Source organism: Leucoraja erinacea, chromosome 2, assembly GCF_028641065.1.
Source record: "Leucoraja erinacea ecotype New England chromosome 2, Leri_hhj_1, whole genome shotgun sequence".
Taxonomy (NCBI): Eukaryota; Metazoa; Chordata; class Chondrichthyes; order Rajiformes; family Rajidae; genus Leucoraja; species Leucoraja erinaceus.
The window spans coordinates 56,920,866-56,946,467 of record NC_073378.1 but is presented as its reverse complement, the minus strand read 5'-3'; the positions used below and the strand labels follow the sequence as shown (position 1 = coordinate 56,946,467).

Sequence of the window (25,602 nt, the reverse complement as noted above, 5' to 3'; positions counted from 1 at the left end):
GTTATTTACAATATATATTAACAATTTGGATGAGGGAATTAAATGTGACATTTCCAAGTTTGCGGATGACACAAAGCTGGGTGGCAGTGTGAGCTGTGATGAGGATGCTATGGGGCTGCAGGGTGATTTGGATAGGTTCGGTGAGTGGACAGATGCATGGCAGATGCAGAATATTGTGTATAAATGTGAGGTTATCCTCTTTGGTGGAAAGAACAGATTATTAACTGAATAGTGTCAGAATAGGAAAAGGGAAGGTGCAACGAGACCTGGGTGTGCTTGTACATCTGTCACTGAAAGTAAGCATGCAGGTCCAGCAGGCAGTGAAGACATCTAATGGCATGTCGGCCATTGCAAGAAGATTTGAGTTTAGGGGCAAGGAGGCCCTACTGCAGTTGTACAGGACCCTGGTGAAACTGCACCAGGAGTATTGTGTGCAAATTTGGTCTCCTAATTTGAGGAAGGACATTATTGCTATTGAGGGAGTGCAATGTAGGTTCACCAGGTCTATGTCCGGGTGGGCGGGACTGACATATGATGAAAGAATGGGTCGCATGGGCTTGTATTCACTGGAATTTAGATGGATGAGAGGGGATCTTATAGAAACAAAAAATTCTTAACGGATTTGACAGGCTAGATGCAGGAACATTTTTCCCGATGTTGGGGGAGTCCAGAACTAGGGGGGTCAAAGTTTAAGTATAAGGGGTAGGCCATTTAGGACTGAGATGAGGAAAATCTTCTTCACCCAGAGAGTTGTGAATCTGTGGAATTCTCTGCCACAGACAACAGCGGAGGTCAATTCATTGAATGTTTTCAAGAGCGAGTTAGGTTAACTCTTAGGCCTAATAGAATCAAGGGATATGGGGAAAAAGCAGGAACAGGATACTGATTTTAGATGATCAGTCATGATCATATTGAATGGCGGTGCTGGCTCGAAGGTCAGAATGGCCTACCCCTGCACCTATTTTTTTTATGTTTCTATGCTTCTATATTGACTACCAGTTATACTCATCTTCACTCAATGGTCCCAGAGGGTTCAATTTCCCAACTGCAGAGGGTGTAAAATTAGTGAGTAACAACATTTGAAATCACAGACAAATTTCTCCCTCTATTTTCTTCTTGCTTCCCACAGTAGCTTTGTGATTGTAAATTATACACAAGGGGTATGTGTCAGCAGAAGGATTCCTCAAAGTGAATGAGTTATCAAGATGGATAACCGAGAAAGAGGATGAATATTGATGATGCAAAATTAGGCATCAAAGGAATGAAATACAAATTGGATTAAAATAAACAGAAAAGAAAACAAATACAAAAATAAAATGAATATTTTTTAAACACACTGAAAAATTAACAACCTATCATTTAAATTAAATGGTTTAATTTTTAACTCTTCTGCCCTCAAGAGATTAAATGAAACTGAGAGGCCTGAAAGTGGATAAGTCACCTGGATCAGATGGACTACACCACAGAGTTCTGGAAGAGGTGGCTTTAGAGATTATGGAGGCATTAGTAGTGATCTTTCAAGAATCATTGAAGTCAGGAGTGGTCCCAGAGGACTAGAAAATTGTAAATGTTACTTGACTGTTCAAGGGAGTGATGCAAAAGAAGAGAAACTAAAAGCTAGTTAGCCTGACTTCAGTGGTTGGTAAGATTTTTTATTATTAAGGATGAGGTTTCTGAGTACTCAGAAGCACATGATAAAATAGGCCGAAGACAGCATGATTTTGAGAAGGGGAGACCTTGCCTGACAAATCTGTATGAATTCTTTGAGGAAATAAACAGCAGAATAGACAAAGGAAAATCAGTGGATGTTATTCACTTGGATTTTCAAAACACCTTTGATAAGGTGCCACACATGAGGCTACTAAAGATGAGAGTCCATGGTATTAGAGGGAAGATACTAGCAGGATAGAAGGTTGGCTGAATGGCAGAAGGCAAAGAGTGGGAATAAAGTGGGCTTCTTTGTTGACTGCCTGAGACTAGTGGTGTTCTGCAGAGGCCGGTGATGGGTCTGCTACTTTTCACGTTGTATAGTAATCAAATTCCTCGTATGTTGCAAAACGTACTTGGCTAATAAAGTGTGATTATAATTATGATGATTATGATTAATGATTTATAAGATTAAATTGTTGGCTTTGTGGCCAAGTTTGCAGATGATACAAGGATAGGCGGTGGGATATGTAGTGTGGTGGAAGCGGGGAGTCTTCAAAAGGCCATAGACAGGTAGTGAGTGTGAGCAAAGAAGTGGCAGATGGAATACAGCTTAGCAAAGTGTGAGTTCATGTACTTTGTTTGTAGGAATAAAGGTGTGAACCATTTTCTAAATGGGGAGAGGATTCAGAAATCAAAGGTGCAAAGAAGGTGCAGTATTCCTAAAAAGGTTAATTTGCAAGTTGAATCAGTAGTAAGGAAGGCAAATGTAATGTTCGCATTCATTTCGAGAGGAGTAGAATATAAAAGTTGGGACATAATGCTGAGGCTTTCGAAGCACTCGTAAGACCGCATTTGGAGTATAGTGAGCAGTTTTGAGTCCCATATCTGAGGAAGGATGTGCTGGTATTGGTTCCACAGGGGGTTTACAAGAATGATCCCGGGGATGATTGGGTACATGCTTGATGAATATTTGATGCCTCTGGACTTGTGCTCGCTGGAGTCATAGAGTCATAGAGTGATACAGTAACTCTTCCAAGGATGCACTTGATCCCAGCTGCCTATACCTGTCCCATGCATCCTTCTTTCTTTTGACCAATGCCTCAATTTCCCTCGTCAGCCAAGCTTCTTTACATTTGCCTGCTTTGTCCTTCACTCTAACGGGGACGTACATATCCTGAGCTTTCGTCAACACACTTTTAAAAACATCCCACTTGGCCGATGTTCCTTTCCCCTCAAATAACCTGCTCTAGTAAACTTGAGCGAGACCTTCTCTCATACCCACAATGTTGGCCTTAACCCAGTTGAGAATTTTAAAACGTGGATCCTCTCCATCCCTATCCATAACCATCTTAAACCTAATCAAACTGTGGTCACTGGTCCCAAAAGGCTCCTCCACAAACACTTCATTAACTTGCCCTTCCCAATTTCCCAATACTAGATTCAGCGTTGCCCTCTCACGTGTGGGGGCCTCTACATACTGCTTAAGAAAACTCTCCTGAACACGTTTGAGGAATTGCACCCCCATTTAAATCCTTCGCACTATGATTTACCCAGTCTACATTGGGAAAGTTAAAATCCCCTACTACAACACCTATATTTGACCTGCAATCTCCTGGCATATTTGTTCTTCTTATTCCCATTGATTATTTGCGGGTCTGTAGTACACCCCCAACAAGGTGACCATCCCTTTCTGTCCTTCAGCACCACCCATAGAGCCTGTTCATAATGTCACAACCGATCACTGCTGTGACATCCTTCTTAACCAACAATGCAACACCCCCTCCTATTTTTCCCTCATCCCTGTCTCTCCTGAAGCTCCTGTACCCCGGAACATTGAGCTGCCAGTCCTGCCCCTCCCTTAATCAGATTTCAGTCATGGCTGCAATATCGCAGTCGCCCGTACCTATCCAGGTCCTAAGCTCATCTGCCTTACCTGTCAGGCCCCTTGCATTAAAATACCTGCAGTTTAAGCCAACCCTCCTTCCTCGCTCTCCACCTTTCATCTGACTATTCTGTCCACTAACATTTTCCACACCACCATTCTAGCCTCTCACGTGCCTCTGTCCTGTACAAGATATACCAACCCCCTGCCAATCTAGTTTAAGTCAAGTCAAGTCAAGTTTATTTGTCACATACACATACGAAATGTGCAGTGAAATGAAAGTGGCAATGCTCGCGGACTTTTGTGCAAAAGACAAACAACCAAACAACCAAACAAATTATAAACACAATCATAACACACATATTCTTTTACATAATAAATAATGGAACGAAAAACGTTTAGTAGAGTTGGTCCCTGGTGAGATAGGCGTTTACAGTCCGAATGGCCTCTGGGAAGAAACTCCTTCTCAACCTCTCCGTTCTCACCGCATGGCAACGGAGGCGTTTGCCTGACCGTAGCAGCTGGAACAGTCCGTTGCTGGGGTGGAAGGGGTCTCCCATGATTTTATTTGCTCTGGAGTTGCACCTCCTGTTGTATAGTTCCTGCAGGGGGGGCGAGTGAAGTTCCCATAGTGCGTTCGGCCAAACGCACTACTCTCTGCAGAGCCTTCTTGGCCTTGGCAGAGCAATTCCCAAACCAGATGGTAATATTTCCGGACAAGATGCTTTCCACCGCCGCTGCGTAGAAGCACTGGACGATCCTCGGAGACACTCTGAATTTTCTCAATTGCCTGAGGTGGTAAAGGCGCTGCCTTGCCTTACTCACGAGTGCTAATGCGTGTGATGCCCATGTCATATCCTCGAAGATATGGACTCCCAGATATTTAAAACAGTTCACCCTATCCACAGGATCCCCATTTATACTCAATGGAGTGTACGTCCTCGGATGATGTGCCCTCCTAAAGTCCATGATCAGCTCCTTCATTTTTTTGATGTTCAAGAGGAGGCTGTTATCCTGGCACCAGAGTGCTAGATCAGCCACCTCCTCCCGGTAGGCCTTCTCGTCGTTGTCTGAGATCAGGCCCACCACCACAGTGTCATCAGCACACTTAATTATTAAGTTGGATCTGAACCTAGCCACACAGTCATGTGTGTACAGGGAGTACAATAGGGGGCTGAGGACGCAACCCTGGGGCGATCCTGTGCTCAGGGTGAGGGACCTCGATGTATTCCCTCCCATCTTGACTACCTGGGGCCTGGCAGTGAGAAAGTCCAGGACCCAGGCACACAGGGAGGTGTTGAGCCCCAATTCCATTAGCTTCCCGGCCAGTCTGGTGGGGACTATCATGTTGAAGGCTGAACTGTAGTCTATGAACAGCATCCTCACGTAGCCCCCCTTCTGGCTGTCCAGATGGGAGAGAGCGGTGTGCAAGACCTGGGAGACCGCATCGTCCGTGGATCTGTTCGGACGATATGCGAACTGCAATGGGTCCATGTTCCGAGGGAGGAAGGCGCAGATGTGTTTCTTCACCAGCCTCTCAAAGCATTTCATGACTACCGAGGTAAGGGCCACCGGACGGTAGTCATTCAGACAGGCTGGGGAGGCATTTTTTGGTACCGGTACAATGATGGATTTTTTTAAGCAGGCAGGGACCACGGACTTGTCCAGGGAGAGGTTGAATAATGTAGTGAGCACTGGAGCTAGCTGCGTAGCACAGGACTTGAGTACTCACCCCGAGATGCCATCGGGGCCTGCAGTTTTTCTCGTGTTCACCTGTGTCAGAGCCCTCCTCACGTTGTGTTCGGACAGCGAGAATGTGTGCACATTCCTCCCTTCAGCTTCAGTAGCCAGCCCGCTGGCGGTATTGTCGATATTCGGCAGACCTGGAGTGGTGTTGCCCCTCTCGAAACGAGCGTAAAAGGATTTCAGGTCATCAGCTAGGGAGGTGCCGGCACTTGCGGATGAGGAAGGGGTGCTCCGGTAATTGGTTACAATCCGTAACCCCTGCCACAGGCTTCTGGTGTCCTGCTCCTCCATCTGTAACTCCATCTTGTCTCTGTACTTTCTCTTTGCGTCCTTCACCGCCCTTCGCAGTTGGTAGGACTCTGCCTTGTAGACGTTCATGTTTCCTGATGCCAGGACCGAGTTGTAGGCAGCGGTGCGAGCATTCAGGGCCACACGAACAGACCGGTCTACCCAGTGTTTTTAGTTCGGAAAGGTGCTTACCCTTACCGTGGGGACGATGTTGTCGGTTACTCTTGCGATGAAGTCCGTGACTGCTTCCGCGAACTCACTGACGTCACTGGAACTTGCTTCGAACATATTCCAGTCGACATCACTCAGTGCATCTTGCAGCATGGCCTCTGACAGGAAAAGCTCCTGTGTAGCACTAGCAAACCTGTCCACTAGGAAATTGGTCCCCCTCCAGTTAAGGTGCAACCCTTCCCTTTTTTACAGGTCACCCCAGAAGAGATCCCAATGATCCAGAAATGTAAATCCATGCCCCCTGTACCAACTCCCCAGCCACACATTCATTTTTCCTATCGTCCTGTTCTTACCTTCACTAGCACGAGGTACTGGAAGCAATCCTGAGATCACTACCCCGCAGATCCTGCTTTTCAGTCCGGGTTTAGAATGATGGGGGGATGGGAGGGGGAGAGGTCTGGATCTCATTGAAACATTCTGAGTCATGAAAGGCCTAGATAGAGTGGATCTGGAGAGAATGTGTCCACTAGTGGGAGAGTCTAGAATCAGAGGGGCACAGCCTCAGAATAAAAATATGTACCTTTAGAAAGGAGATAAGGAGGAATTTAATTAGCCAGAGGGTGGTTAATCCTCAGAATTTATTGCCACAGACAGCTGTGAATAATATTTTTAAAGTGGAGATTGACAGGTTCTTGATTAGTAAAGGTGCCAAAACTTACGAGGAGATGGCAGGAGAATGAGGTTGAGAGGGAAAGATAGAGTAGACTCGATGGGCCGAATGGGTTAATTCTTTTCCTATGATTTATAAACCTATGAACTTAAAAAATTACTATTTTCCATCAATTACGATATCCTAACACAAGTATATTCTTAACGATTTGTTAAATATCCTTCGAGCGGTGCTGGCTCGAAGGGCCGAATGGCCTCCTCCTGCACCTATTTTCTATGCTCCAGCCCTGATTTTGTGCATTGTTTAATGGAAAAATCTAGTAACTGACAGGGAAGATTTTATTTGGCAGTGGCAAACAGTGGAATGGTGCTAATTGAGTGCCACATTCTGGAGATTAGTAGCTCATGAATAAATAATATCTGGCATTATCAACAAACCTTTGTTTTTTCAACAAGGCTTAGCTCATTATTTTTTGGACTATCAGGAATAAGAAAACTGGATATTTAACTGTTTAAAGGAAACGTTATCTTAACCAACAATGATAATTTACTTCTGCAGTTTCATATAAGGATACCGGCGGTATGCAGTTTTAAAACCAAGTCCTTTGTTACTGAGAACAGTTCGTGAACTGAATATTTTGTCGGTCCAAAGAAAATGTATCTGTGAGAGAGATCACAGAAACAGGTGTAATGGAAAAGCTAGAAGGAGCATTAAAGCGACCATCAGCCTGTCTCTGTAACTCAGGGCTCTCAGCAGCTCAACCTAACTCCTGACCGGTGGAGCACGTTCATATACGTGGGGGAGCATGTTAGGAGTTCACAACCGAGGGAGGGCTATATCCTTAAACTATAAAATTTTAATTATAATTCTGACAATGAAAAAACATTGAAAAGCAAAATTGTTACTACATGGGTTAAAATCCAGTGATTTTATATAATTTAAAATGTTAATTTAATTCAACACAAGAAATATGTCCTTCAACTATAATATTCTAAAATCTATTATGATGTAAATTACTGAGAGAAATTAAGTTGTAATATATGGCAATCGATGACCAGAGTAAACTTTGAACATGAATATAAGAGTAGTAACTGTTATTTTCTTTATGGAAGTCTACAGTTTGCCACAGAAAGGTACATAAAATGGCTTAAAAAGGATCAAAGCTGGACTAATTTCATGTAACGCAATGTTTCTGATTCTTTTGCAGTTCATAGACAAAATCATCTTGCAGAGGCATTGGAGGTCTCCATCTAAATTCTCCACAACCTGGCATAATGTTGCTAGATTTTCCTTGCATATTATTGAAATAATGGATTTTCATGCAGAATTGGCTCAAAGAAATACAGAAATGTTTTTGTGCCACATTTAGATTTATCTATTTCTAATAAAGGGCGGCGCGGTGGCGTAGCGGTAGAATTGCTGCCTTACAGCGAATGCAGCACCGGAGACCCAGGTTCGATACCGACTACAGGTGCTGTCTGTATGGAGTTTGTACGTTCTCCCCGCGACCTGCATGGGTTTTCTCCAAGATCTTCGGTTTCCTCCGACACTCCAAAGACGTGCAGGTTTGTAGTTTAATTGGCTTGGTAAATGTAAAAATTGTCCCTAGTGTGTCCCGGTGGGCCGAAGGGCCTGTTTCCATGATGTATCTCTAAACTAAACTTAAAAAAAAGACTCAATATACCGGGCATGTCAGACAGCATCTCTAGAAAACATGGGTAGGTAACATTTCAGGTTGCAACCCTTCTCCAGTCTGAAGAGGGGTCCCGACCTGAAGCTTCACCTAACCATGTTCTCCAGATATGCTGCCTGACACCGTTGAGTTACTCCAGCACTTTGGGCTCTTTTGTGTCATCTGCAGTCAATTGTTGCTGCTTATTTCTAATGTTTTATTTCCATTGAGAATTCAATTACCTAGGAATTATTTCCCTGGTGTTGATGGTAAACATGTTGTATATTAATGTCAAAACATTCTACTCTGGCCCCAAAGTCCTTTCCCCTGAGTTTAGGCAAATGCATTTTGGAAGCAGATTGGAATTGGTTGACACAGCTATATGGTGCATTTAGTGCTAATGATGGAACACACTGTAGATTCTTTGGGGAACATATTATAGAGAGAGTTGTTTTTTTAAGATTTGTCAGCTTATTTCGTAGGTTAATTAATGATATTCCCATCAGGTTCCTGTATCACATTTAAACCTCCGCAACTATGCAGGCTGTGTACATAGTCACATATAATATTTCCAGCATGTCTATTTATAACACAGATAAGTTGCATTGATGAAGATGCTTCAATTATCTTGGCACTGCTGCTGGTTCAGTATTACGCAATTCAATGTCATTTTAGGGGTAGAATTTGAGGTTAGGATTAAGGATTAAGGATTATAGTCAGTAGTAAGGAAGTTAGGTTTAACATTATTAAGAACAGGGTGTCAATATCTAGCTTTAATTTAGAGATACAGCGTGGAATCAGGCCCTTTGGCCCACCATCCATGCCGACCGCCAGTTCTATCTGACACACCAGGGGTAATTTACAGAAGACAACTAACAGACAAACCTGCAAGTCTTTGGAATGTGGGAGGAAATTAGAGCACCCAGTGAAAACCCATGCGGTCACAGGAAAAACGTACAAACTCCGTACAGACAGCACCCACAGTCAGGATCGAACATGGGTCTCTGGTACTCTAAGGCAGTAACTCTACCGCTGCACCACTGTGCCACCCCTTTTTTTTATCTAGTCATTCACATCTACATAGGTGTTAAGTTAGGATATAGTTTTGATTACTAACCTTTCTTAATGACTCAAGAACTCATTACTTGGGGAAAGAGGTGGAGCAACAAATATCCTCTTATAATGACATTTCACACCGATCTAATTGTGGAGTTCAGGTAGATGATTTATTCAAGGTTAGGATTATGTAGTAATGAATATTAACAGTGCACAGCATAGGACGTATTTCAGATGACAGTTTCATTTTCAATGAATGTCTATTTCCTTGGAATTAGAAAATGATATTAATGTATATATTTTATCTTCTTCCCTTTTCTTCCTCCCGCCCCCCCCCCCCCCCCCCCCCTGTCCCCCCCACCCACACATCAGTCTGGGGAAGGGTCTCGACCCGAAGCGTCACCTATTCCTTTGCTCCATAGATTCTGCCTCACCCGCTGAGTTTCTCCAGCATTTTTGTCTACCTTTAATGTATACATTGATCAATTATTTTGTGGCATAATTCTTGTTCTTTTCTGTTATAGCTTTAATCAGTCAACAGTGAATATATCCTGTAATTAGTAAAAGGATTTAATCAGGTACAGGTGTGATTCACACTGTAAAACATCATTATGCTTTAATAGGCAGTAAAGTAATAGTCTGAGATTTCCTCTGGGAGATTTTCTTTGCTCAATACAGAGTACACATTTTTTACTCCATCACAACTCGCAGCACCCAAGCAAACAAACACAGAGCACAGATTGGAAATGAGGGAGTACAAGTGCTGCTAAAATAGCAACAATGCCATTACCAGGGTTCCCTTTGGCTGTCCAGTTTTTTCTGCATAGGATTACCAGGAGTGAGGGAGAAGGAACAAAAGCAGAAAGCTTAATCTGTGTTTTATGATTGTGTGGGTTGTTTGATGACAGAAAAGATTAAAACATAGACCAGAAATATTTGAACAGACATTTTGCTATGATGGTGATTGTGCATATTTTCTCAGACAGGTATTTTCTGTTATTTCAACTTCTATTTTTCCCACTCCATTTTCATCTTATGCTGCCTGTAATGCATAATATTTTGATGCAATATTATATTTTGAAGGTCATCGACATTAACACTATTAAAGTATCACAGGCAAGAAGAGACTGCAGCATTTTTTCTCCTTTTTTTGCATTAACTGTAACCTCAACTACACAATATCAAGCAGTAAAATATTAAAAAATATCATCAGTTACTGAGCTTTCTGGAGGCAAAACACCTTTACCTTTAGATCATGGAATTATTTTCCATTTTAAACCTAATCTTCAACTCGTATACTAAAAAATAAAAATTTCAGAGGCTAAGTCTAAGCTATAGCCAAAAGCCTGAAATACATCCAATGTTCAATGCATAATAGCATTTTACACACTTTACATACTTTTTATCCAACCTCAAATAATTTTATGTCCATATTTTAAAAAGACTACTATTTTTAAGAATACTTAAAAATGTGCAAAAGATAACAACTTTCGACAATGCAAAATGTGTAGAGGTGATTATAATCGGTGCCAGTTTCATATAAAACCAGTGACTTTACTCTGTAAGAATACTGAGATAAATATAAGATTCAGGTGCTGAAAAATAGTTGTTTTTTTGTGAAGGAAGGAACTGCAGGTGCTGGTTTAAACCATAGACACAAAAAGCTGGAGTAAATCAGCAGGACAGGCAGCATCTCTGGAAAGAAGGAATGGGTGAAGTTTTGGGTCGAGACCCTTCTTCAGACTATTTCAGACACTTCATACATTTTTTGTGAGCTCTGCCTGGTCCATGTCATTAGTTGTTTCACAAAACTCCACACTAGAGACTTGCCAACATGTCCCCGAGTTGTTAATCATGTTTCATGGATAAAACTTCTGGTTACTGAGTTGGGGAAACGAACAAGATGAATTTATTCAGCTGAAATATGAAAGCAGCAGAAGTAAAGAGAGCAGGAGTTAAACTAATCTCCTGCTCTCTCACTTCTGCTGCTTTCAAGTATTTCCAAGTATTCCAAAATCCAAGTATCCAACTTGGCATCACTTTCGGCATGGACAGTATGAGCTGAATGGTCTGTTCCTGTGCTGTACTCTTCTATCAATTCCTGGGCGTGCACATCTCTGAAGATCTTTCCTGGTCCGAGAACACTGATGCAATTATCAACAAAGCACATCAGCGCCTCTACTTCCTGAGAAGATTACGGAGAGTCGGTTTGTCAAGGAGAACTCTCTCTAACTTCTACAGGTGCACAATAGAGAGCATGCTGACCGGTTGCATCATGGCTTGGCTCGGCAACTTGAATGCCCTGGAGAGGAAGAGACTATAAAAAGTAATAAACACTGCCCAGTCCTTTGGCTCTGACCTTCCTTCCATCGAGGGGATTTATCGCAGTCGCTGCCTCAAAAAGGCTGGCAGTATCATCAAAGACCCACACCATCCTGACCACACACTCATCTGCATGCTACCTTCAGGTAGAAGGTACAGGAGCCTGAGACTGCAATGACCAGGTTCAGGAATAGCTACTTCCCCACAGCCATCAGGCTATTAAACCTGGCTCGGCCAAAACTCTGAACATTAATAACCCATTATCTGTTATTCGCACTTTATCAGTTTATATATTCATGTGTTTTGTAGTCAATGTCTGTTGTGCTGAAGCAAAGCAAGAATTTCATTGTCCTATCAGGAACACATGACAATAAATTCACTTGAACTTGAACTATCTTCTATGTAAAAGGTAGAGTTGTCACATAATAAATTTCACAATTGAATTACTTTCAGATCCAACTCTTCCTAAATAGCCGAGATAAATGTTTTGGGCAAGTGCCAAATAAAGTTAGTAGGTTTATGTAAAAAATCAAAAGCAGAATAAGACTATCATGAAGAACCATTGTATAGAAAGTATTTTACCTCAGATCAGACCTGGCAGGAACGACATTATGAAAATAGAGGACTAAAGTATTACTATTGCCATGTTAGAGGTGGCTAGTGAAGGATATAAAGGTAGCAAGAAGCATGGAGGCGGCCATGGATGAGTCTGGCAGTCAAGGCCACAGATTTTAAACTGGAATTTAAGAGAATGGCCCTGCTAATAGAGAAAACAAAATGAACAGGTTCAATAACTCCAGCAGGTATCATGTAAAGCAGCAAGCCAATTAAAGCACAAATCCTGCATAATAAATCAGATTAGTTTCAGTAAGACACTGTGCCATCTGGTCCAAAAGGATCAGTGGGACCTACAGATTAATCATTTTGCAATCTCAAAAGGAATGAAGACCATGACTACCAACTACCACAAATGACCATCGCATTTTCACAGGGGGCATCTCAAGGTTCAGCTGATTTATCATGTGCTGCAACTTAAGGAAACAACAAAAAAACTTGTTATCACACAGCTATATTGCTTCAAAGGTTAAAAGTGGGAACAAAATTAATTCAAAATTGTTGTTTTCCTGAAATATTGACAGAAACATTCACATTCATGAGAGCAAAAGTAAGCCTCCTGGCCCCTCAAACCATACTCCACCTTAACATAAGGCTAATCTCTCTAGTATTCAATCCCCCCTCAATGCCAGTTCCACATTCTCAATTTGCTAATAATTATTTCAAGTTAAATCATAGAGAATTAATAATCCTTTCTATTTGTTAAATTATATTCTATCATTATGTAAATATGTGTGGCTCAATTAGTTAATTTATAATCTCATGGTAATAGTTTTGTGGAAAAGACTGACCATAATATGATTCAAATTTATATTAATGGCTGATCTATCTCTCCCTCCTAATACCATTCTCCTGCCTTCTCCCCATAACCGCTGACACCTGTACTAATTTATCTCTGCCTTAATAAATATCCACTATTGCAAAGAATTACACAGATTCACCACCCTCTGACTAAAGAGATTTCTCATCTCCTTCCGAAAAGAACGTCCTTTAATTCTGAGACTCTGACCTCTAGTCCTAGACTCTACCACTAGTGGAAACATCCTCTCCGCATTCACTCTATCCAAGCCTTTCACTATCCTGTATGTTTTAACATGTGTCCCCCTCATTCTTCAAAACTCCAGCAAGTATAGGCCCATTACGTAGAACCATAGACATAGAAACATATAAAATAGGTGCAGGAGTAGGCCATTCGGCCCTTCGCGCCTGCATCGCCATTCAATATGATCATGGCTGATCATCCAACTCAGTATCCCGTATCTGCCTTCTCTCCATACCCCCTAATCCCTTTAGCCACACGGGCCACATCTAACTCCCTCTTAAATATAGCCAATGAACTGGCCTCAACTACCTTCTGTGGGAGAGAATTCCACAGATTCACCACTCTCTGTGTAAAAAATGATTTTCGCATCTTGGTCCTAAAAGACTTCCCTCTTATCCTTAAACTATGACCCCTTGTTCTGGACTTCCCCAACATCGGGAATACTCTTTCTGCATCTAGCCAGTCCAACCCCTTAAGAATTTTGTAAGTTTCTATAAGATCCCCCCTCCATCTTCTAAATTCTAGCGTGTACAATTCAATTCAATTCAATTCAATTCAATTCAATTTAATTGTCATTTGGACCCCTTGAGGTCCAAACGAAATGCCGTTTCTGCAGCCATACATTACAAACAAATAGACCCAAGACACAACATAATTTACATTTTACATAAACATCCATCACATCGCTCTGATGGAAAGCCAAAAAAACGTATCTCTCTCAGCATTAGGAGACCAAAGTCAAAGCCCCCAGCTGGCGATGGCGATTGTCCCGCGGCCATTAAAGCCACGCAAGGTGATGCGAGGTCGCACACCGGGTCTTGGTGTTAGAGCCCCGGCGTGCGCTCGCAGAGTCCAGTAGAACCGCGGGGCGGTGATCAGGCCCCGCTCCAGGAGCTCCTATACTCCCAAATCGGACAGGAGAAGTTTGCTATGAAAAGCGGTCTCCCTCATACGGGCTCCCGGTGCCGCCGTCCGCTTTCAGCCTCCGAATATCCGGAGGTGCCTGCAGCAGCTACGCTTCCATGCTCCACAGGTGTACCAGCTCCGACAGGTGAGTCGGCACAGAGTCCCGTTGCTTCCGCTCTCCCCATTTTCCCTAATTTCCCCCCACCACACCCAACAAAAAATTCAGATAAAAAGTTACCCCCTACCTCCTTTTTCCTGTTTTTGCCACCAAAGAGGATAACCTCACATTTATCCACATTATACTGCAACTGCCATGCATTTGCCCAATCACCCAACATATCCAAGTCACCTTGCAACCTCTCTAGCCCTCTATCCTCCTCCTCAGATTAGGAGACCACAGCAATACTCCAGGTGTGGTCTCACCCCCCCCCCCATATTCTTTGTGTCATCTGCAAACTTTTCTTCACTGGCTGACCTGCATGCATTCAATTCCATGACACACAGGTCCAGATCATTAATAATTTCCCACCATTCATATTTCTACTTTCCTGTTTTTGCCAAAAGAGGATAACCTAGCTGGCATTTGCCCAATCACCCCAGCATTTGAGCCTTTAGTGGTCACCTAACCTGCCCCCCACTAGTGTCATCTGCCTGCCATTCTGATCCAAATCATTAATATATATTGACCCCCAGTTCACCCCACTAGTCTTGCTTCCTGTCTGAAAGCCGTTCAGTTTCTCTATCTCTATCATCAATACTGAACCCCTAATACCCTGTGCTTTAAGTTTGCATACTAATCTCTTATGTGGGACCTTGTCAAAAGCCTTCTGAAAGTCCAGATACACCACATCCACTGGTTCTCCCCATCCACTCTACTAGTTACATCCTCAAAAAATTCTATAAGATTCGTCAGACATGATTTACCGTTCGTAAATCCATGCTGACTTTGTCCAATGATTTCACCACTTTCCAAATGTGCTGCTATCCCATCTTTATTAACTGACTCCAGCATTTTCCCCACTACCGATGTTAGACTAACTGGTCTGTAATTCCCCATTGTCTCTGTCCCTCCCTTTTTAAAACATTGGGTTATATTAGCTACCCTCCAATCATCAGGAATTACTCCAGAATCTAAAGAGTTTTGAAAAATTATCACTAGTGTATCCACTATTTCTGAGGCTACTTCCTTAAGTACTCTGGGATGCAACTTATCTGGCCCTGGGGATTTATCGGCCTTTAATCCATTCAATTTACCTAACACCACTTCCCGGCTAACCTGGATTTTACTCAGTTCCTCCATCTCATTTAACCCCCATTCCCTTGCTACTTTTGACAGATTATTTATGTCTTCCTTAGTGAAGACAGGACCAAAGTAGTTATTCAATTGGTCTGCCATGTCCTTGTTCCCCATGATCAATTCACCTGTTTCTGACTTCAAGGGACCTACATTTGTTTTATATGGAATGAGCTGCCAGAGGACGCAGTTGAGGCAGGTGCTGTCATAACGTTTAAAAGACATTTGGACATGTAAATGGATATGATAGGTTTAGAGGGTTATTGTACAAGCGCAGGCAGGTGGAACTAGTGTGAATTGGGCATGTTGGTTGGTGTGGGCAAGTTGGGCCTGTTCCAGCTGTAGTACTCTATGACTCTATCTCAATGGAATAAATCAGATCTTGGAAAGTCGTCGGCTTGAATTGGGTTGCTGCACAGGTTTCAAAATGTTGCGCCACCAACTCGCCACAATCTTCACTGACACCTTCAACCACGCACTTCAAACATCTACTGTCCGCATTGACTTCAAGAAAACTGCGATCATTCCTGTCCCCAAGAAAACGTAAATGTCCTAACTCAATGACTACCACTTAGTATATCTACTATCAACCATAATAAAGTGTTTAGGCGGTTTGGTAATGGCCCACATCTACAACAGTATCCCAGATAACCCAGAGCCCTTGAAATTATTTTATGTAAGGAAAAATAGGTCCACTGAGTACACCATCTCCCTTACACTACATTCAGCTCCAGATCACCTTGACAATAAGAACACCTATGTCAGGATATTAATCATTGAGTACAGCTGGGCCTTCAACACCTAAGCTGTAGGTGTTATAGCTACAATACCAAATAAATTCAAATTTAAACCGCTGGATATTTTCCATAGGACCTCCATTTGCAACTGGTGTCTGGACTTCCTGACTGAAGACCTCTGTTGGTTAGAATCAGTCGTTACATTTGCTTCATGCTGACCCTCAACACTGCTGGTCCTCAGGGTTGTGTGCTAATTTCCCTGATCTACTACCTGGGCACCGTGACTGTGCAGCCAAGTATATCGCCAACTCCTTCGTTGATGATACATTGTTGTCAGCCAGATTAACAACAATGATGAGATAAAAAGATAGACACAAAGTGCTGGAGTGACTCAGCAGGTCAGGCAGCATCTCTGGAGAAAAAGGATGGATTAGGATTGAAACTCACTTTAACGTGCCCACTTGACCAATTGCAGGCTGTGTGACTTTTCAGGTCGTGACCCTTCTTCCTTACGTGAAATGTGGAAGGAGGGTGCCAACCCGAAACGTCACCCATCCTTTTTCTCCACAGATGCTGCCTGACCCACTGAGTTACTCCAGTACGTTGTGTCCAGCTTTGGTATAAACCAGCATCTGCAGTTCTTTGTGACTCTACAATCTTTGCAACATTATGCTGTTTTACATTTGCTGTTATATTGATTATTGTAACAATCTATCATCATGTATACCATATACTCGATGAACTTTGTGCAGAGAAGGAATATCATTGCACCCTCTTATACTAATCTGAATCAGAATCTGCTGCAGTCACAATGGCCCTCCCATTTAATTGTGATAGACACAAAGTGTTAGAGTAACTCAGCGGGTCAGGCAGTATCTCCGAAGAAAAAGGATGGGTGACGTTTCAGGTCGGGACCCTTCTTCAGACTGAAAGTAAGGTGTGGGAGCAATATCCAGGAAAATATCCAAGGGTTTAAAGATTAACTTATTTGGTATTGCAGCTGGAAGTTTTCACGTAATTCAGGCAATCAGAAATAGGTGTTCTTCTCTCCCAAAGTCGATTGGTTCTTTGGTGACCCTCAGACTACCCTTGATCAGACTTTGCTGGCTTTACCTTGCACTGAACCTTATTCCATTATCATGTATCTAATCACTGTACATGGAACGATTGTAATCAAGTATTGCCTTTCTGCTAACTGGTTAGCACGCAACAAAGAAAAGCTTATCACTGCACCTCGGTACACTTGACAATAAACTAAACTGAGGTCACATTACAACTTGATTAAGAAGGAACTACAGATGATGGAAAATCGAAGGTACACAAAAATGCTGTAGAAACTCAGCGGGTGCAGCAGCATCTATGGAGCGAAGGAGGGTTTCGGCCTGAAACATTGCCTATCTCCTTCGCTCCATAGATGCTGCTGCACCCACTGAGATTCTTCAGCATTTTTGTGTACCTCACATTACAACTTGTCAGGTGATTCTGACTCATGAGCTTAGGTTTCAGAATTGTTTAGTTTAGTTTAGTTTAGAGATACAGCACGGAAACAGGCCCTTCAGCCACCGGGTCCGTGCCGACCAGCGATCCCCGCACATTAACACTTTCCTACACCCACTAGGGACAATTTTTACATTTACCAAGCCAATTAACCTACAAACCTGTATGTCTTTGTAATTTGAAATGAAACCCAAATTGTGCTCAGAGAAAACCCACGCAGGTCACGGGGAGAGCATACAAACTCCATACAGACAGCACACATAATCGGGGTTGAACCCTGGTCTCACAACGAATGCAGCGCTAAAGGCAGCAACTCCACAGCTGCACCACCGTGACTTCCCAATTGTTAATCAGTAGGAAAGCCAGGAGTAAAACCTGAACAGTGGATAACTGAGTGTGAGAAATCAAGTGTACATATGCAAGGAAGAAAAAGAGAGATAGTCATAGAGTGATACAGCATTGAAACAGACTCTTTTACTCTGACCGACAGACCCCATCTACACAAGTCCCACCTGCCTGTTTTTGGCCCAAATCCTTCTAAACCCGTCCTATCCATTTACCTGTCCAAATGTATTTTAAGCATTGTGATAGTACCTGTCTCAACTATCTCCTCTGGCAGCTGGTTCCTTACACCCACCACCCTTTGTGTAAAGAAATTACCACTCAGATTCCTATTCCCCCACTCTTTCCTCCACTCACCTTAAATCTATGTTCTCTGGCTCCTGATTCCCCTACTCTGGGTAAAATATTCTGTGCATTCACCCTATCTATTCCTCTCATACATCTAATACACCTCTAGAAGGTCATTCCTCATCCTCTATGCTCCAAGGAATAAAGTCCTAGCCTGCTCAACCTCTCCTTATAGCTCAGGCCTTCAAGTTCTCGCAACATCCTTGTAAATCTGCTCTGCACCTTTTTCAGCTTAACAACATATTTCCTGCAACAGGATAACCAAAACTGAACACAATGCCAGAAAGGTAGACACAGAATGCTGGAGTAACTCAGCAGGACAGGCAGCATTTCTTGATAGAAGGAATGGGTGACATTTTGGGCCAAGACCCTTCTTCAGACTAAATCAGGGGAAATGGAGATACAGAGATAAGGAAATGTAAGGTGTGAAAACAAGGCAAACGGATGGAGTTCAAGGAAAATATAGAATAAATCATTATTAGCTAGAAGGTAAAATGTAGCCTCACCAATGTCTTGTATAACTGTAACATAACCTCCCAACTTCTATACTCAAAATTATGACTATAATTCTGAAAGCAGATTGACCACCCTACCTATATGTGATGCCTCCTTCAATAGAGAGAGAGAGAGAGAAAAAGAGAGAAAGAGAGAGAGAGAGAGAGAGAGAGAGAGAAAGAGAGAGAGAAAGAGAGAGAGAGAGAGAGAAGAGAGGAAGAGAGAGAGAGAGAGAGAAAGAGAGAGAGAGAAAGAGAGAGAGAGAGAGAGAGAGAGAGAGGAGAAAAGAGAGAGAGAGGGAAGGAGAAAGGGAAGGAGAAAAGGAGAAAAGGAGAAAAAGAGAAAAAGAGAAAAACCCCCAATCACCAGTTAGAGTGAACCAAATTAACAAAAAATGTAAAGAAACGTATTTGGAACTCAGTGTGGCAACCCCAACCCTATACGCACACACTAATCGACATTAACTAACACTAAGAAATTAATATTGAATTGCTAAACTTGCTGATTACAGCTGCAAGAACATGTAGCATTCAATAAAGGGCTATAGGCCTATTGCAAGTTTATATGCAGGGACATACCTATCCATACACTGTATACTTGTATTTATACTTATGCATTTCAAATATGTATGTCATGTTTTATACTTTGGCAATATAACAACATTTTTTTATCATGCCAATAAAGTTTAAAAAAGAGAGAGAGAGAGAGAGAGAGAGAGAGAGAGAGAGAGAGAGAGAGAGAGAGAGAGAGAGAGAGAGAGAGAGAGAGAGAGAGAGAGAGAGAGAGAGAGAGAGAGAGAGAGAGAGAGAGAGAGAGAGAGAGAGAAAAAAAAAACCCGCCCAAAAAAACCGACATCGTGGGTGCATCAAACCAAGAATGAAAACTGGCTCTAACAAACCTTCAGTGCCGTCAATATACATTGAAAATGATGTAGAAAACTTTCAGCAAATCTGCTGCAAACAGAATTCATCAAACAAAGTCATGAGATATAATTGGGCATATATAATGGCTTTCCCATTGGAATACCTTTATCCTGAGCAATAAGGAACATATAGATTGTTTAGCCATGAAATTATTTCAAGAGTTTTGTTGAACGATTTTAAGAGAATATCTTTCGATCAATCCAATTCCTGATAATTCAGTCCAAGGTTGTCTAATGCAGTCCAAGGGACTCGAGCAATGTGGACTTTATCTTCTGGATTATCCACTGTCTCTCTCCATCAGGAGAAAGTAAAGAGAAAGCTTGCATAAGATGAAATGATTGAACAATAGATGCGATTTTTGAAAGAACTCCTTTACGCAATAAAAGACAAATCTTTCTCCTAAATACTCATGGTTAATTTTACCCACTACTGATAATAAAGGAACTACAAAGGACACTTTCAACAGTTCACAATACTGGGTTGGGCTTGAACACAATGGTTCACTGGGAATTGGACTTGTGTTGCTAACTGATTGAGTGGGACAACAGAAATACTCTTACCGTTGTTCCATGAGGCAACTGGAGGTAGAGAATCGTTGCTTCTGTCGACTCATCTTAGGACCCACATACTGCATAACGGAATGGTCCCTGGATTTGGAGGAGGATGAGTAAGGAGCTGCTAGCAAGACCAATGACTCCATACTCTTGTGTTCAACTCTCATATATTATTTAGGTTATGATTCCTAAATAATGGGATAAGGCGATTCTTAACTGTGAGCAGTCTAATGCAAACTATAGCTTTAGGCCCATCCTTTTAGAAATGTCTATCTAATTCCATGTACCAGTCTTCATTCAACTGTCATTAAACTGCTTCCAAGTTAGAGTGTGTAGTTCTTCCTGTGATTGGTGCCAAAGTATGATTGTTCAAGTATTATTATGCAACAGGGAGTCATCCACGCATGTTGGCTACTATTTGCTGTAATGTAAAGTAATGACCATTATGTTTGTTGTCTCATGTGGAACTACACTATTAAATTAAAAGTTAAGGAAAACTTTGTTTGGCAAGCTTCTTATAGTTAGGACATGAGAGGTTGTGTCCTCTTGAGAGAATTGGAGCTGAATTTTGAGAGCTCCAGACCAACAAATTACACGTTTAACTGCAGTGCATTAACTGCAAACGATTCCCTCCAGAGAGGCAGGTTGTCAACTTTAGTGCACTAATGGGTCAATTACAGCAATATTCACATCGCTGTTCTGAGTTAACCATGGACTCTAGGGTGTACCAGGCTTCCTCGAATTTGGAGTGAAAATAAAACAAGCTGTAGTTGAGGGGGATGAAGACACATCAGGGAAACTATTGACGCATTATGACTAAAACGGACAACAAAAAGGGTCTCGACCCAAAACGTCATCTATCATGTTCCTCGGAGACGCTGCCTGATCCGCTGATATACTCTAGTGCTTAGTTTTTGGTAAATTAGCAACTGCAGTTCCTTGTGCCTTGACATCTTATGGCTGTTATCTTGCTTGTTTATGTGAAAGGGGTTGGTTTACAATACTTGAATTGAGAGATTACTTTGAACAACGACAATTTTGACAGGTGTGATCTATCCTTTGTGCAGGCTTCTGCATACGGCCATTGGAGCTTCGATCTGTCATAACACTAACTACGTTACTGAAGACCTCAGTTGAGGAAGCAAAAGGTGTTCAGCACCAGAGAAACCAGAAGGAGTGAGGGGCCAGGCAGCAACTCCAGCACTACAAGCACCAGTAGGGTCACCAATAGTCTTGCGGCTCGACTGGTGAGCTGCAACCATAGGAGGCCACGCTGTGTGGACACAGAGGTCAAGGTCCCTTGACCCATCAGGCTAACAGTGGGAGAGAGAGCTCAGTGCTGGGAGGAAAGAGAGGGGAGGAGATAGAGTGGGGCGGGGGAGATAGAGTGGAGAAGGTGGGAGTGAGAGAGAGTGTGGGCGGGTGGGGGGAGGGGTGGGGGAGATGGGAAAAGGGGAGAGCCTTCTAGAACATGATGCAACAATGATTGTTCCCGGCATCTTTGCCAGAAGTTTCCCAAATCACCTCCACCACTAATTTTCTTTTTCTCCATCTCATGCAATGGCTCTACTGGAAACATTTGAAAAAATCCATTAAGTGCACATGAGATAAGTTTTCATCCTGGTGATCATGTCTGGCAACATCTGTGGAGGGAACAGACTGGCGACGTTTTGGGTCAGGAACCATCTTCAATCTGAAGAACGGGTCCCAACCTGAAAAGTCCCCTGTCAATTCCCTCGAGAGATGAGTTCCTCCAGTTCTGTGTTTTCCAACATTTGCAGATCCCTGTGTCCCCCATAATCATGTTCACTTGGCCAATGAGAATCACTATTGCAACGAGTTGATGCGTGGCCTGTGGCTCAGGCTAGCTCTCCACAGCTTCATCTTCAAAGCCTTGTAGCCTACAATCATGCATCTAATGCATGGTGACTGCATGATCTTTCAGCAGATTGCCCAAAACTCCTGGACAGATGCCATGATGCCAGCAAACCTACCAGCTGACTGGTCAGAATCTAAATGAAACATGGATTTCATGAGAAATCCATTGAAACATGCTTATGATCTGTGAGAAATGCAACTATTCAGGCACAGGAAAGGTACAATAAATGCCGTGTGACAAATAGCTGTGTCACCTGAGCAGGTTGTTGGAATGCTACAGATGTGTTTTGGGTGCCTGAGGAATTCTCCATTCACCTCCGGTAGCTCTGACACCCACCATCATGAAGTCCTTGGAGAGGCAGATGATGCTGCACATTAGCTCTGGCCTCCCAACCAGCCTTGATCCACTGCAGTTTGCTTACCATCACAACTGGTCCCCACCAGACACCATCTGCCTAGAACTAAACTCATCCCTAGAACACCAAGACAACAAGGACTCCCTACATTAGACTATTATTTATTGACTATAACTGATTTTAACAACTTAATCCCATCCAAACTCATCTCCAAACTCCTGGACACATGTATCAGCAGCCCCCCTCCATCACTGGATCCTCAACTTTCAGATCCACACAACACAATCAGTGAGGATAGGTGACAACACCACCTTCACAATAATTCTCAATATCAGTGCCCCACGAGGATGCGTTCTCAGACTTCTACTATACTCTCTACACACTCACGACCATGTGGCCAACTACTGCTCTAACTCCATGTACAAGTTTGCAGATGACATCACTGTGGTGAGCTGGATCACAAACAACGACGAGAAAGAATACAGGAAGGAGAGAAATAACTCTGTAACATGGTGTCATGACAACAACCTCTCCCTGAATGTCAGCAAGACAAAGGAGCTAGTTATCTAGTTATGAGGACATTGGACTTTGTCTCTGGAACTAGTGCATGGCAATGCAGAGAACTTTATTCTGCACTGAGAGAACTGAGACATCTGCCCATGCACTGTATGCTTTAGGTTAATATCCTGTTGATTAGAGGCCATGGAATTGGTGCATCCATATCTAGATGAATCATCCTGTGTCTTATACCAATTTCCCTGTTTCCACCATCAGCTCTCACTCACTTTGAAGTTGTGAGTCACAGGTGAAAACCAACTATGTATCTTACAAAACAATTGGTATGTAACTCGTCAAGTCAAGTCAAGTTTACTCGTCACATACACATACGAGATGTGCAGTGAAATGAAAAGTGGCAATGCTCGCAGACTTTGTGCAAAAAGACAAACAAACAACCAAACAAACTACAAACAGAATGTAACAGAAGTAGCTTCTCCATCATCTATGCTACCTTAGTGGGAGTATCTTGGACTACTTCCTGCAGTAGCTTGTGGACGATGAAAGTCATGAATTAATGTTTTACCGAAGCATTGTGCATGATCATATATCACTAATTGGGAAACTGGCAATATGAATGAATGTTGTACAGCACTGGGTTAATTGATATCTCTGTTGAATGGCCCCATCTCCCCATCTCTTACAGTCAGGCCATGCTACTGCCTGCCATTCCCATATCCATATCCTGAAGCTATCAGTTTTGAGAGGGCTGGAAGGTGTTCTCTGATGCTTTGCCTCTTTCTTGAGGTTCTGCCATCTTTTCTGCAAGAAGCAAATTATGGCCAGTGCTGATATGGGCTGAACAGACGGGCGTAGCGGTAGAGTTACATCGGCAGCAGGGTGGCATAGTGACATAGCAGTAGAGCTCCAGCCTTACAGAGCTAGATACCCGGGTTCGATCCTGACCACGGATGCTTGTTTGTACAGTGTTTGTAGGTTCTCCCAGTGACCTGCATGGGGTTTCTCCGAGATCCTCGGTTTCCTCCAACACTCCAAAGATGTACAGATTTAGCAGCATGGTGCGCTGACAACAACCTGGCCCTTAACTCCAAGAAGACCAAGGAGCTTATTGTAGACTTCAGGAAGTCCAGAGGCGGCACGCACACCCCCATCCACATTAACGGGACGGAGGTGGAACGTGTTTCTAGCTTCAGGTTCCCGGGAGTCAACATCTCCGATTGCCTCTCTTGGACCCACAATACCTCTACTCTGATCAACAAGGCTTATCAGGGTCTCTTCTTCCTGAGGAGACTGAAGAAGGTCCATCTGTCTCCTCAGATCCTGGTGAACTTCTACCGCTGCACCATCGAGAGCATCCTTACCAACTGCATCACAGTATGGTATGGCAACTGCTCTGTCTCTGACCGGAAGGCATTGCAGAGGGTGGTGAAAATTGACCAATGCATCACTGGTTCCACGCTCCCCTCCATTGAGTCTGTCCAAAGCAAGCGTTGTCTGCGGAGGGCGCTCAGCATCGCCAAGGACTGCTCTCACCCAAACCATGGACTGTTTACCCTCCTACCATCCGGGAGGCGCTACAGGTCTCTCCGTTGCCGAACCAGCAGGTCGAGGAACAGCTTCTTTCCGGCGGCTATCACTCTACTCAACAACGTACCTTGGTGACTACCAATCACCCCCCCCCCCGGACACTTATTATTTTTTTATTCAAATCGTTTGCTATGTCGCTCTTCAAGTGAGATGCTAAATGCATTTCGTTGTCTCTGTGAGACCACATCTGGAGTATTGCGTACAGTTTGGTCTCCAAATCTGAGGAAGGACATTATTGCCATAGAGGGAGTGCAGAGACGGTTCACCAGACTGATTCCTGGGATGTCAGGACTGTCTTATGAAGAAAAACTGGATAGACTTGGTTTATACTCTCTAGAATTTAGAAGATTGAGAGGGGATCTTATAGAAACTTACAAAATTCTTAAGGGGTTGGACAGGCTAGATGCTGGAAGATTGTTCCCGATGTTAGGGAAGTCCAGGACAAGGGGTCACAGCTTAAGGATAAAGGGGAAATCCTTTAAAACCGAGATGAGAAGAACTTTTTTCACGCAGAGAGTGGTGAATCTCTGGAACTCTCTGCCACAGAGGGTAGTTGAGGCCACTTCATTGGCTATATTTAAGAGGGAGTTAGATGTGGCCCTTGTGGCTAAGGGGATCAGGGGGTATGGAGAGAAGGCAGGTACGGGATACTGAGTTGGATGATCAGCCATGATCATATTGAATGGCGGTGCAGGCTCGAAGGGCCGAATGGCCTACTCCTGCACCTAATTTCTATGTTTCTATGTCTATGTTTCTATGTACTGTACACTGACAATGACAATTAAAATTGAATCTGAATCTGAATCTGATTTGTACGTTCATTGTTTGGAATATACGTAAAATTGTCCCTATGATAGTGTTAGGGTGCGGGGATCGCTGGTCATTGCTGACTCCGTGACCCGACAGGCCTGTTTGTGCGCTGTATCTCTAAGCTAAACTAAACCAAAGCCCTGGGTTAAATCCTGACTACGGATACTCTCTCTGCGGAGTTTGTTTGTTTTCCCTTTAACCACGTGGGTTTTCTCAGGGTGCTCCGATTTCCTCACACATTCCGA

The 25,602-nt window shown here is 43.0% G+C and overlaps 1 protein-coding gene across 2 annotated transcripts in view; it reads right to left on the bottom strand.

Moving 5' to 3' along the window:
• LOC129710284 (adenylate cyclase type 1-like) overlaps positions 1–25,602 on the bottom strand; it is a 253,216-nt gene that overhangs the window by 107,073 nt on the left and 120,541 nt on the right. The gene's annotated exons all lie outside the window — the stretch shown is intronic.